Raw genomic sequence first — 13,561 nt, 5'->3', positions numbered from 1 at the left:
GATTCCTGGAATAGTTTCAACAGGTATCATTTTTGCATTTACATACATGTATACACATTTTTTGCACCGTACTCACCTCCCTACTCCCTTCCTTGTCACCTTCCCCCCTCACTGGTGTCAGCCCTCCCCTCTGGGCATAATGGAAATTAATAGCTGTACATATTTAAGGGACAAAATCTGAAGTTTCCATATATGTACACATCCATGAAACCATCAGCACAATTAAGGTATTAAAAATATCTGTCACTTCCAAAAGTTTCATCTGCCTCCTCTTTATTTATTTTTGTTTTTAAATTTTGTAAGGACACTTAACATTATGATTACTCTTTTCACAATATTATAAGTGCACAATATTGTATTGTCAACAGTAAGCACAATGCTATACAGTAGAACTCTAGAACTTATTCATCTTACATAATTGAAACTTTAGTCGTTGTATACCAACTCTCCAATTCCCCAACTCCCCACACCTGACAACCATCATTTTACTCTTTATTTATGTGAGTGCTGCTATTTTCAGTACCTCCCACATGTGGAGTCATGCATTATTTGTCATTCTGACTGACATAATATTAAGTTCTCCAGGTTCATCATTGTTACATGTAGAAGATTTCCTTATTTTTTCAGGTTGAATAATATCACACTGTATGCATATAACACATTAGGTAACATTTGCGTTGTTTGTATGTCCTGGTTTTTGTATATAACAATACTATACATACATATAGAATACAGATATCTCTTTAATGTCTTGGTTTCAATTTTTTGAATATCTATCCAAAAATGGAGTTTATGGATCATATCATAGGTCTATTTTTAATTTTGGAGGAGACACTTGTTCCCTGTATGGCTGCATCATTTTGCATTCCTAATAGCAGGATACATGAGTCTCAATTTCTCTTTCTTTGGCCAAAACTTGTTATTGTGGGATTTGGGAGGAGGGTTGAAGTGTTTTATTTCTTCCTTTCCTTTTTTTTTTTAATTTAAGTAATAGCCATCATAACATGTGATACCTCACTGTGTTTATTCCCTCCCTCTCTCCCTCTCTCTCTTCCTTCCTTCCTTTCTTCCTCTCTTCCCTCCTTTTTTCCTCCCTCCATCCCTCCCTTCTTTCCCTTCTTTCTGATAGCGTCTTGGTATACAGCCAGGCTGGCTGGGAGCATGTCATCTTCCTGCCTCAGCTTCCTGAGTACTGGGATTATTGGTCTATGCCTCCACGCCTGAATCTAAATGTGCTTTTGACTTTCATCTCCCTGATAGAATGTTGAGAACCTTTTTCCGTGTGTTAACTATATGTATAGGTCTTTTGCCTATTTTTTCCCCAATTGTGTTATTTTTTTATTCTGTGGAGTTGATGGAGTTCTTCATATATTTTGAATATTAACCTCTTAGGAGGTATATGACATAAATATTTTCTTCAATGGATTTTCTTTGTGTTCTATTATTTCCTTTGCAGTGTAGAGATTTTTGTTTGATGTGTCCCCACTTCTCTATTTTTACGTTTGCTGCCTGAGTTCTTGGTGTTATAGCTAAGAAAACATTCCCAAGAAGATTCATGTCATGAAGGTTTTCCATATATTTTCTTCTAGAAATTTTACTCTTTCAGGTCTTATGTTTCAGTCTTTAATCCATTTTGAGTTGATTTTTGTATATAGTATAAGATAAGGGTTCATTTTCATTTTTTTAAATATGGAAATTCAGTTTCCCAGACTTTACTTATTGTAAAAACAAATCTTTCCCATTGTCAAAGATCAGTTGTCTGCACATACGTGATTTATTTATGTGCTCTTTATTTGGTTCAATTGCTTTACACAACTGTCTACATGTACTTTACATACACTGATTTAATTATGGTAGCATTATATTATATTTGAAAACAAGAAGTGTGATACATCTAGCTTTGTTCTTTCTCAAGATTAATTTGGCTATTTGAGATCTTTTGACAGTCTTTGCCCATTTTAAATACTTTTCTATTTCTGTGAAAGATGCTGTTGAAATTTTGGTGGAGATTGTATCAAATCTTTGTGAAAAATGGACAATTTAACAAATAAGTCATTCAACCCATGAACATGGATTCTTTTGATGTCCTTTTATTTCATTCATCATTGTTTTGCAGTTTTCAACATCTGAGTCTATTTTGAAATATTTTTTTCTTTTCATGCTACTCAAAATAAGATGGTTTTCTTAACAAACAGTTTGTTGTTAATGGGTAGAAATGCAGGTGACATTTGTATGTTAATTTTGTATCATGCAACTCTACTTTTTTTGGCAGCAAAACTTTTCAAAAATATGAAGTGCTTCAATAATTTGCATGTCATCCTTGCGCAGGGGACATGATAATGTTTTCGATATCATTCCAGTTTCAGTATATATGCTGCCGAAGTCAGCACTATCTTACAACTGTTTGAGTTTATTTATTGGTTCTTACAGGTTTTTTGTTTGTTAGTTTTTTGCTGTGTATCTTCTTTGGTGTTTCTACATAGAAGAAGATCATGTGATCTGCAAACAAAGAAATTTTACTTCTTTTCCAATTGAATTCTTTGCATTTTTTCCTTGTCTAATTTCTTTAGCTATCACTTCTAGTTCTGTGTTGAATTAAACTGGATACTGGAAATATTTGCCTTGATTTTGATGTTTGAAGAAAGTGCTTTCAGTTTTCTGTCACTGAATATGTTAGCTGTGGGTTTTTTTATACACTGCCTTATTATGTTAAGATAAATTCCTTTTAAACCTAGTCTGAGATTTTTTTAAAAACTAGTCTGAGATTTATCCCTGGAGTGGAAGAATAGTTCAACATGCACATATAATTAATTAGATTCTTTGCATTAACAGAATGAAGGATAAATATCACATAATAATCTCAACAAATACAGCAAAAATCAATACCCCTTCATGATAAAAATCTAGTTTCCCATTATTGGTTCTTCATAAAATGACAAGAGATTCTTTACCACCAACTTTAGTGAAAGGGTCAGTTGGGAGGTGTTAATTGATCTCCCTTTGAATAGGTGTCAATCACTAGCCATCACTTTGATGGGAGGGAGGGGGGTAGCAGCTAATCATGATTGACTTTGAAAGGGAAACATTTCCTGATTATAGGAAGTCTTTCAAATTTATTTCAACCAATTCCTTCACACCTGCAGGTTCAGAAGCACTTCACAAAGTAAAAGCCACCTCTGATGTGTACAAAATTCTTCAAAGGCAGCAAAGACGTGGGAAACTTGTGATAGTAAAGATTGGCCCTGTGCCTTATCCAAGTGCTATATTTTATCAGATTTGTATCCCTATCGGTCACATTAGAAAGATAATCAAATATATACAACATGAAAATTAAGCACTCAAAAAAGTTTCAATTGCTGGAATTTTCATGTGGAGGAAGTCACATTTTTTTATCACTATACCAGGGAAAGTGAGTAGATTTCAGTAATAGATTGGCATAGGAATTTATATTATTGTTTTTTGTTGTTGTTGCTATTTCATCATTAGACAAAAAGATACTTGACTAACCATGCCTTCTCATGAAATCATCTGTAACAAATCTACATGCTCCACTAAATTGTCCTATAGCAATACAGCTGAATTTTGATTTTACATATTTTCTTTAATTTTTAATATAAGCTAACTGTTCCTAAGAAACCTGCAGCAAACTTAATATCTTAGTTTGAGTGTCTTAGTTTTACTAACTGTTAAATTGGGTTAACAGTACATAGTTTTTTCTCTGATATTTTATTGTAGAGTTTTACATGTTAGAAAAAGGCAAATTAAATCATGTGTTTCTGGAGTCCAATAAATGTTAGGTATTTTATTATATAATCTTACCTTTTTTTTATACCCTCTTCATACTTGTGTTTTAGAACACACAGACATGTTTATTTCCTATCTCCGTGTTTAGGGGTTCTTTACCTTTTTAGCTGTTAAATATTTATTTTCTGTAAGTGAACTGACAATATTTCTGTGCTTTTGTCCTGTTTACCCTATTTTTAAATATCATTTTAGATTATAACCTTACTTTCTACAATAATGACTTCTAATGTGTCCTAATCTAAGTATGTGACTTTTTGATTTTCATCATAAAGACATAATGTACCTAAAAGACCCAGCACCAATCAGATACTAAAGGCCCTTATTTCTAGGCCAGAGATTAGAGTTTGAGATTCTAGACCTACCCTAGTATTGGGCAGAGATCTGCACCTCAGTGGGCTGGGCTCATTTTGACCTGCCTCATTGCCAGCATTGGAGTCAGCTTGGTACACACGGGCCCTCCACTGAAACTGGTCACGTATCTGTGACTGTTAGACTTAGGTGCAATCCATTTTAGTATCAGCCTTGATGGCCAAATGACTATCTCCACAATCCCTCCTCCAACTCAGGCAGCACATCTATTTCCTGGCCAGTAAACTCAAGTAAAATCTTTAGACTTTCTCCAGCACCAGGCAGAGATCTGGGTTCCAGTGTTCAGATTTTTGATGGCATCTCTGCCAACCTTGGCAAGGGTCTGGGTGCACTTCTGAGACTATGCCGGGGCTTTTGCCTGTAAGACTCATGTGCAGCAAAGTTTAGCATCACCTTGGTGGATTAATATATATTTTCAACCACATGATCTTAAACTTGAACAGTACTGTATGGTGCAAGAAATCTGGAGGTCATAAATGGTGATTAGCATAGGACTTTTCTTAGAGTTCATTGCTGGCATAGTGAAACCTAACCCTGGCCAGATCCTAAAGGATCCTGTCCTAAGATCCATATTCCTTGTCAGAGGGGGTGTGAAATGGCCCTGGTACTATGTGAGGACAGGTCCTCCCAGTCTATTGTAATTGTTTTCTAGCAAAAATCATCTGTGGCAGTTGTAGCAGTCTTGGGCCATTAATTCACCTTACTAGTTAGCAGGCCATAGCAATGTGGGTCTTGGTCTATCCCAGCACAGCACTGTATTGGTCATTGTATTCTGAGGGTTTGAAACACTGTTGTGGTATTGGTGGGCACAACAATGACATAGGAGGCATTGGCTAGCACACCCATGATATTTTTGCTCAGAACTTGGCAGAATTCCAAATCCTTGACTCTAGAGCAGTGACTATGGATGAAACATCTGGGTTTATACCAACCTCAGGAAGAGGCTTGCAGGTACAGTTTGCCTAGTATGCTTTGATATTAAATGTTCTCCAATTGTCCATATGCTAAAGGCTTGGTCACCAGCATGTGGCATTATTGTGAGGTAGTGGGACCTTAGGAAGGTGGAAGCCAGTGGAAGGAAACTAGAACATTGGGTACATGCCCATGAAAAGGATATTAGGACTCTGGATTCACTCTCTCTCTCCTCCTCTCCTTTTCTTTTTCTTCATTTTGCTTCCCAGATGCAATGATGTATACAGTCTTTCTCTACCACATTCTCCCACCATGTTCTACTGTGCTACTATAGGCCCAAAACAATGGGGCCAAACAACCATGGACTAAAATCTCTGAAACTATGAGCCAAAAAAAACTTCCTCAGTATAAATTGATTATCTAGGTATTTTCTTTCATCAGTGGACACTACCCTTTTCAGGTAGTGTTAGCATATTTTGTATTATTCTTTTTTTTATGATCATGCTATATTGTCACTGTTTTAAATTATCTTGGTACAATGAAAAGATGTCTTTGTAACCTTCAAGGTAGCCACATAGTCAAACCCTATGATAGACAAACCAAATATAACATATAAGAAATCAAACACACTACTAGAGCATATAACTTAATCACAAAGGAGATTGTGATTAAGACAGGAAAAAGCAAAACTGGAGCTATAATGAAATAAAAAACAAAGTACAAAATGACTGTAAAAACTTATCTATTAATTATTACTTGAAATATAAATGAATTAAATTCTCCAATTAAAAAGACACAGTGTAATTGAATGGATAAAAAAGAAAAGCCTAATGATATGTTGTTCTTCATCTTTAATGGCACATAGATTGAAAGTGAAAAGACAGAATAAGGTACTCCATGCAATTGAACTCAAAAGAAAACAGAAGTAGTCATGTGACAAAAACAAAACACAAATCAAAAGCAGTAGAGCTGGTACTATCTGTCAGTGGTGGGTGCTTGTTTAGCATGTGTGAGGTCCTGAGTTTTACAACGGCAACATTATGGAAGCAAGCACGAAAGAGAGAAAAAAAAGAAAGAAAGAAACAAAGAAGGAAAAGACAAAGAAGTTAAAAATCAAGAAAAAGTCAAGAAAGATCTTTATATAATGATAAGGGATCAATTCAGAAAAAGGAAATAATAATTACAAATATATATACACAAATATTGGAGCACACAAAAAATATACCATAAATGTTAAGCTACTGAACAGAGAAATAAACTTCTAAACAATAATAATAGAGGACTTTAACATCCCACTTTCAACAATGGACAAAATATTCAGGCAGAAAATCAACAAAGAAACTGCAGAATGAAACTGCACTCAAAAAACAAATGGACAAAAGAGATATCTGAGCAACATTCCATCAAATGACTGAAGAGTAATTCTTCTAATTACATAGAACATTCTTCAAGACAGATCACATAATAGGGAAAAAGCAAGTATGCTATTTTCTTTTAAATATTGAAATTATATTGAGTATCTTTTCAAACATAATGCTTTGGAATTAGAACTCAATAACACAGAATCCTCTGTGTTATTTCTGTTTCTATTTGTTTAAATCAATAGAAATGAACCAATTTTCTCTTAAACAATCAATGATTATAGAAAATAATGGACAAGGAACTTAAACAGTTTCTTGAAACAAATGAAATTTGAAATACAATACACCAAAACCCATGATACAATGGAAACAGGTGTTGATAGCAATCAAAACCTATGTCAAAAAAATAGATCTTAAATAAAGATATTAAGTAACTACTAAAACAACAATTAATCAAACCTCAAATTAGTAAAAGGAAATAAATAATAAAGATCAGAATAGAAACAAACAAAATCAGAGAAATAAATAAAATACAAAAGATAAATGAAATAAAGAACTTGTTTGTTTTAAATGATAAAAATTTTGCAAATCCTTAGCTAGACAAACAAAAAGAAAGAGAGCATTCAAAATTAAGAGATGAAAAGGGTTATATGAAAGCTGATACCACATAAATAGAATCATTAGAGATTATTACAAACAACTATATGACAAAAATTTGATAAGCTAGAAGAAAGGGAAAACACCAAGACACATACACCCTACCAGACTGACTCATGCCAAAATAGGAAGCCAGAACACACCAATGATGAGTAATGAGATTAAATCAGTAATTAAAATTCTCACATCAAAGAAAAGCTCAGAGCCAGATGACTTTGCTGCTGAGTTCTACCAAATATTTAGAAATAGTAATAGCAATTCTTCTGAAGTGATTCCAAAAATCTGAAGAGGACAAAATTCTTCCAAGCTCATTCTATGAGATCAGCATTATACTGGCACCAAAACAGACAGAGACATAACAAAAAGAAGGCTACAACTCAGTATCTTTGATGAATATATATGTAAACATCTTCAACCAAATACTAGGAAACTGAATCCAACACAACATTAAAAACATTCTTCATCATGATCAAATGGGAATCATCCCAGAGATGCAATGATGGTTCAACATATGTAAATTAGTAAACATGGTACCCCACATCAAGACAATAATGGATAAAATCAGGTTGTCATCTGAATTGATGTTGAGTAGGAATTTGATAAGATTCACCATCTCTTCACAACACAAACTGAACAATTTAGAAATTAATATACTGCTGCATAATAGCATCCACAGGTAATAAGCAAACAACTAACATAGTGAATGGGGAAAAGTGGAAAGATTTCTCAGGTAAGAATTCTCACTTTCACTACTCTTATTCAACACACTACTAGAAATACTAAAGGTACCCAAACATGGAAAGAGGAAGTCACATATCACTGTGTGCAGATGATATATATATATATATATCCTCCAAAGTAAACAAAAAACTATTGGAACTAATAAATTAATTTAGCAAAGTTGCAATGTACAAAACTAACATTCAAAAATCAATAATATTGCTGTGTGCCAATGGATAATTATGTGAAATACTAATGAAAAGAGCAATAATTATAATAACTACAAAAATAAAGTACTTAGAAATAAAATTAACTAAATAAGTGAAATGTCTCCATTATAAAAACTATAAAACACTGGTAAAAACTGAAGTGGATATAAAGAAATGGAAATATATACCATTTCATGGATTAGAAGAATCAATATTGTTAAAATGTCTACAAAACCCAAAACTATCTACAAATTCATTCAATCACTGTAAAAAAAAAAGCAATGTTATTCCTCACAGAACTAGCGAAAGCAAACTTAAAATTTATTGGAACTACAATAAAATCCCAAGAAATCAAATTAATACTGAGTAAAATGAACAAAGCTGGAGTTGTAACACTTTATGTCTTTAAAATGTAGTACAGAATTACAATAATCAAAACAGCCTACCATTGGCATATAAACAAAAATGCAGACCAACAGAGCACAATAGAGTATTCAGAATAACCTCATGCAGTCACAGCCAATGGTTCTCTATACAGGTGCCAAAAATACATTGGAGAAAAGGACAGTCTATCAATATTGCTGGGAAAACTGAATATTCACATGCTAAAGATTGAAACTTGTCCCCTACATCTTACCTTGTACAAAAATAAGCTTCAAATAGATCAAGACCTAGATATAATAGTTGAAAATATGAAATTATTCAAAGAAGACAGAGGGGAAACACTCCAAGACATCAATATAGACAATAAATTTTTAAAATAAGTCCCCAAAGCACAAGAAACAATAGCAAAATAGACATATCAGATTATGTCAAACTAAGAAGCTTCTGTATGGCAAAGGAATCGACAAGGTAAAGAGATAATCTATAGAAGGGGAAGCTGTTGTTTTTTAAAACTATTCACTTGACAAAAGATTAATGTTGAGTGTATAAAAAATTAAAACCCAATTACATAAACAATATTGCAACTTGAAAATGCTCAAATGATATAAATAAACGCTTCTCAAAAGATGAAATTCAAATGGCTAAGAAATTTATTAAAAAATACTCAACTTCATTAACTGTCATGAAAATGCATATAAAAACCTCACCCCAGGTAGAAAGGATATTATCCAAAGGAGACAGATAACAAATGCTGCAAGGATGTAGGAAAGCACATACCTTATGTTCTACTGATGGAAATGTGAGTGAATATAACTGCTATGGACAATAGTATGGAGGATTCTCAAGAAGTCAAAAGCAGGTAGAATGCAGTAACTCATGTGTGCAATCCCAGCTGCTTGGGAGATGGAGATAGGAGGATTGTGGGTCAAAGTCAGCCTAAACAAAAAGTTAGTAAAATCCTATTTTAACAAACAAGCTGGGAGTGGTGGCAATGACTATGGTCCCAGCTACACAGTTAGGAGGAGTGGGGTCCAGAATGGCCATAGGTAGAAAGCTCAAGACCCTAACTGAAAAACAGCTAAAGTGAAAAAGGTTGTGGGCATAATTCAAGTGGTAGAGCACCTGCCTAGGAAGTGAGAAGCCTTGACTTCAAATCCTCGAACTGCTAGGAGTAGGGGATGGGGTGAAGCTAAGGTAACTGGCTGTGGTGGCATAACTGTAGCACTTGGGAGGCTATGGCAGAAAGCCTGAGAGTTCCAGGCCTGCTTGGGCCACAAAGAGAGAATCTGTCTCAAGGAAAAAAGAAAGAAAGAAAGAAAGAAAAACAAAAAGAAAATCATAAAAAAGAAGAAATTAAAGATAGATTACCATACGATCAGGATACATTGCTTCGGGTATTCTATGCAGAGGAAATGAAATCAACATAACAAAGATATGCCTGTACTCTCACATTTACTTAGGCACTATTCACAATAACTAAAATATGGAATCAATCTAGATACCCACCCCATCAAGAGATGAACAGAAAAAGAAAATGTGACATGTATACATAGTGGAATGTCATTCAGTCCCATCAAATTTATAATATTTCATCTGTCACAAAATGGATAGAACTAGAGAACCTGTTAAGTCAGATGATGAAAGCCATATATTGCGTGTCCCTTTCATACATATAAGTTAAAAACAGAGAATCACTGGATGGTACAATAGTTATGAGTAGAAGCTGGGAAGCAGGGGAAGATTGTGGGGTAGCTGGACAACTGGTTCCCAAACACACATAGAAATTAAGTCCTAGTGTTTGACAGAACAGTGGGGAGAACTATAGTTCACAACAATCTGTTATCCATTTGTGAATAACCAGAAGAGAGAGAAGTTCCAAAGACAGAATAATGACAAGAAGATGAAACACTAATTATCTTGATTGGCTAACATAAGCTGTATGCATGTATTGAAGTAGCACAGTGTGTAAAATAAAAATACAGGCTAATCAAAACTTTTGAAGAGGTTAAGGAAATGAAGATTTTAAATCTCTTAAATCTCTTGATTTTATCATTATGTACTGCATGCATATATCAAATTATTGTACTGCACCCCATAATGTGTATACTTAAACTTATTTTTTAAATGATATTGTGATATAAAAATATGTCATATAAAATTAACATGGAGGTACTACATACATGGTACGTACATATTTACCCACACATATTGTGATATGTGTACATACCATGTACGTACATATTTACCCACACATATTAATATATGCATCAGTGTGTTATATATACATATAAATACATTAATGCAGATATGTGTACATGTTATATAATATAAAAATGCATAAACTATACAGATACTTGACAATGAATACTAGGAAGGAAACATAATATATACACATAGGAAACAATAATATTATCCAAAAAAATTTACACAGAACCTATGATTTTAATTTCCCTTTGTTACTGATGAAAAGAACAGTTTTAACCAGTTCTCCAAACCTTAATTTTGTATATTTTTAATCATTCATAGTCATTTTGAGATGATCCTTTTAAATACACTTATTTAAATAGTCTTAGAGGCAGACATCTCCAGGCATGAATCCATTAAACCAGTGGTTGCTAATTATGTGAACTGTTTTTGAAAATCGTCCAAATAGTGGCAGTCTTACAAAACATTGTCTGCAGAGTAATGTCTGACTTATGCATCCCTTCCTGTTTTTCAAATGTAAATAAATTTTTCTGTGATTAACAAAATTGTTTTTAAAATACCCGTGTATACATAAGTCATTTTATCAACATGAATTTCATATGTGGTAGATATTTTGCTAAATATTAAGTCAAGGGGAATTAGGTAATCAAAATATTTTATCAAAAACAAGCATACATAAATCCTCAGAAAGTATGTAAAGAACTGGATCAGATTTCTTCACTTTTTTTCCTTTAGAATGGGCCCTGGCCTCTGTAGGATGCTGATTTACTTTCTACCTTAGTGTCTCAAAGGAGAGTGTGTCTGTTGTCGTCTATTTCAGTTGCTTTCTAAAAGCTAATTACACAGAGTGTTCATTAGTCATTTTTGAACCTGGTCACTAAGGATACTTCATTTTATTCATTCAGGTAATCCCACTGCATCTACAATCGATAGAGCAGAAAACATAAATATCATTATTTCTGGAGTAGAAATGTTAAGTGCCTGCTGGATAAGATCAGAATATCCAATCTTCTCAACCCAGATACTTTTGTTTTCCTCCTTTACATCATATACTTTATACAGTCATGATGGAGAAAGAGAAAATGTTTTCAAAGTTTAAAATAAGAAAACTCTAAAGATATAAACATCTGATGTGAAACTTGGAAACTAGAAGAACTCAAGGCCTTCCCAAAAATGCCTAAGGGTAAAATTAGACAATCGCATTAGAACAGTTCAAATTACATCTTCACAACACAGCACAGTTCAACCACTAAGGACCTGCCAGCCAAAACCACAAAAAATTATCAAAAGAGTAAGTAATGTAAATAGATAGAAGAATTACTTTCTCTTTTGAGAGATAAGGGGAAAATTTCTATTTGGTGCCTTCTTCCATAATTTTGTTACTCTTGTTTCAACTATTTAATATGGAAAATTGTAGTTGACATGTTTTAAAACTATTCAATAGCTCTTTGACAATGCTGAAGTCATAGCCAGAAAATATTTGTGAGTCTATGTGTATTCATATACACAGTAATTTGCAATGCAATTTAAAAGACACAGAAGTATGATTTCAAAATCCTTGAAACATATACCAAAGAATATTACATTATTTAAAAGTTCAACATTATGTATGTCATAAACACTTCTTTATGATGAAAATTTTAAAATAGAAGTAATTCAATTTCTCCTATTAGGTCAATGAAATTGTTCCCTTCATATCTAAGTGAGACAAATCATTCCCTATTGAGAGAAAGTTGTTCATGATACACTACACAGAATTATCAAAGCTGAAAAAATGTATTTTTGCCTGGTGTGTCTTTAGAGGGGGATTTATGAAAAATAAGATGATAAGTTACTTCATAGCTTGTTTAACTCATTGCACTTTGTGGTTCTAAAGTAGTTGGGAGAGAATTAGTTCAAAGCATAAGGTATAGTACATTATTAGTACATTAATTTTTACTTCATCCAAGTCAGGCCAGGTCTACACAAGTTCTCTTAATTTTCTGCTTTAATTCTCTTTCCTTGTGGTGGCCCCTTGAAAGCAATCTGAGCTATACTATATGTACTTCATGGAATTTTATAAGGCATATGTCTCTAGAAACAAAAAATTTAATTACCCGATCCAGAGGACTCATGGTATTTGCAGGAATTTTTAAAAAGCAAACTGAGTTAAACATCATTTATATAACAAAGTAATTGTTATCTCCTGGGAGAAATATCATTTTATTCAATGATAGAGAAATACCAAGAGTCCTACAGACTGTGTTTTCAGAAAATATACATGTTCATTGCTACTGTGATAAATAATCAATGCTGGCTGAGACTAAAAGTAGTTACTACTTTACAGGCAGAACATTCTTTTCTTCTTGCTGAAGAACACCCCATAATGATCAGAGATGACATCAACAAAATAAGACTTGCATTACAAGTAAAAGAAGCCATTTAATAGTCATCCTTCATTTGCATCTAAATTACAATACAAATATATGTTAGATGACTGCTTATGGTATAATAAACAGCACTGATGGGTGTGTAGATGATGTTGAGGCTGAGCAATAAACTTCTTTAATTGCTTTGGTGATTCTCACTGTTCACATGTACATGAAATTTGATCATACTACAATTATTCTAGTTTCTAATTTCTCTACTAACATCTGACCTCACTCTCCTACTTCCTGGTGAAGGAACTTTGAACCAATTGACTAGAATAGGCATTAAAAAATATGACTCACTCTCAGGATACAGATAATTCTGTTTTGTTTCTCCCTAATTTACTAAGCAACCTATATATGTTAGATATAAGGGAATTTAAAGGCATATAAAATATTATCTCTATCTTAGAGAAATATACAGAAATATACACAAGGATTATTACAGTGTACAACATAATATAATATAATATTTTCAAAGAAGGTGTAAACAAATAGTAGCTTCAAAAAATACAGAGGCATAATTTCACAT

General features: G+C 33.2%; 1 non-coding gene across 1 annotated transcript; it reads right to left on the bottom strand.

The window, feature by feature from the left end:
* Positions 1–2,283: 2,283 nt before the first annotated feature.
* LOC141426059 (U6 spliceosomal RNA) lies at positions 2,284–2,390 on the bottom strand. The gene has a single exon (XR_012451168.1). It is a non-coding gene; the product is annotated as a U6 spliceosomal RNA (small nuclear RNA).
* Positions 2,391–13,561: the final 11,171 nt, after the last annotated feature.

This window comes from Castor canadensis, chromosome 8 (assembly GCF_047511655.1).
Source record: "Castor canadensis chromosome 8, mCasCan1.hap1v2, whole genome shotgun sequence".
NCBI lineage: Eukaryota > Metazoa > Chordata > Mammalia > Rodentia > Castoridae > Castor > Castor canadensis.
Note: the sequence above shows the minus strand (reverse complement) of the source record. Positions and strands in the feature narration are given on the sequence as shown.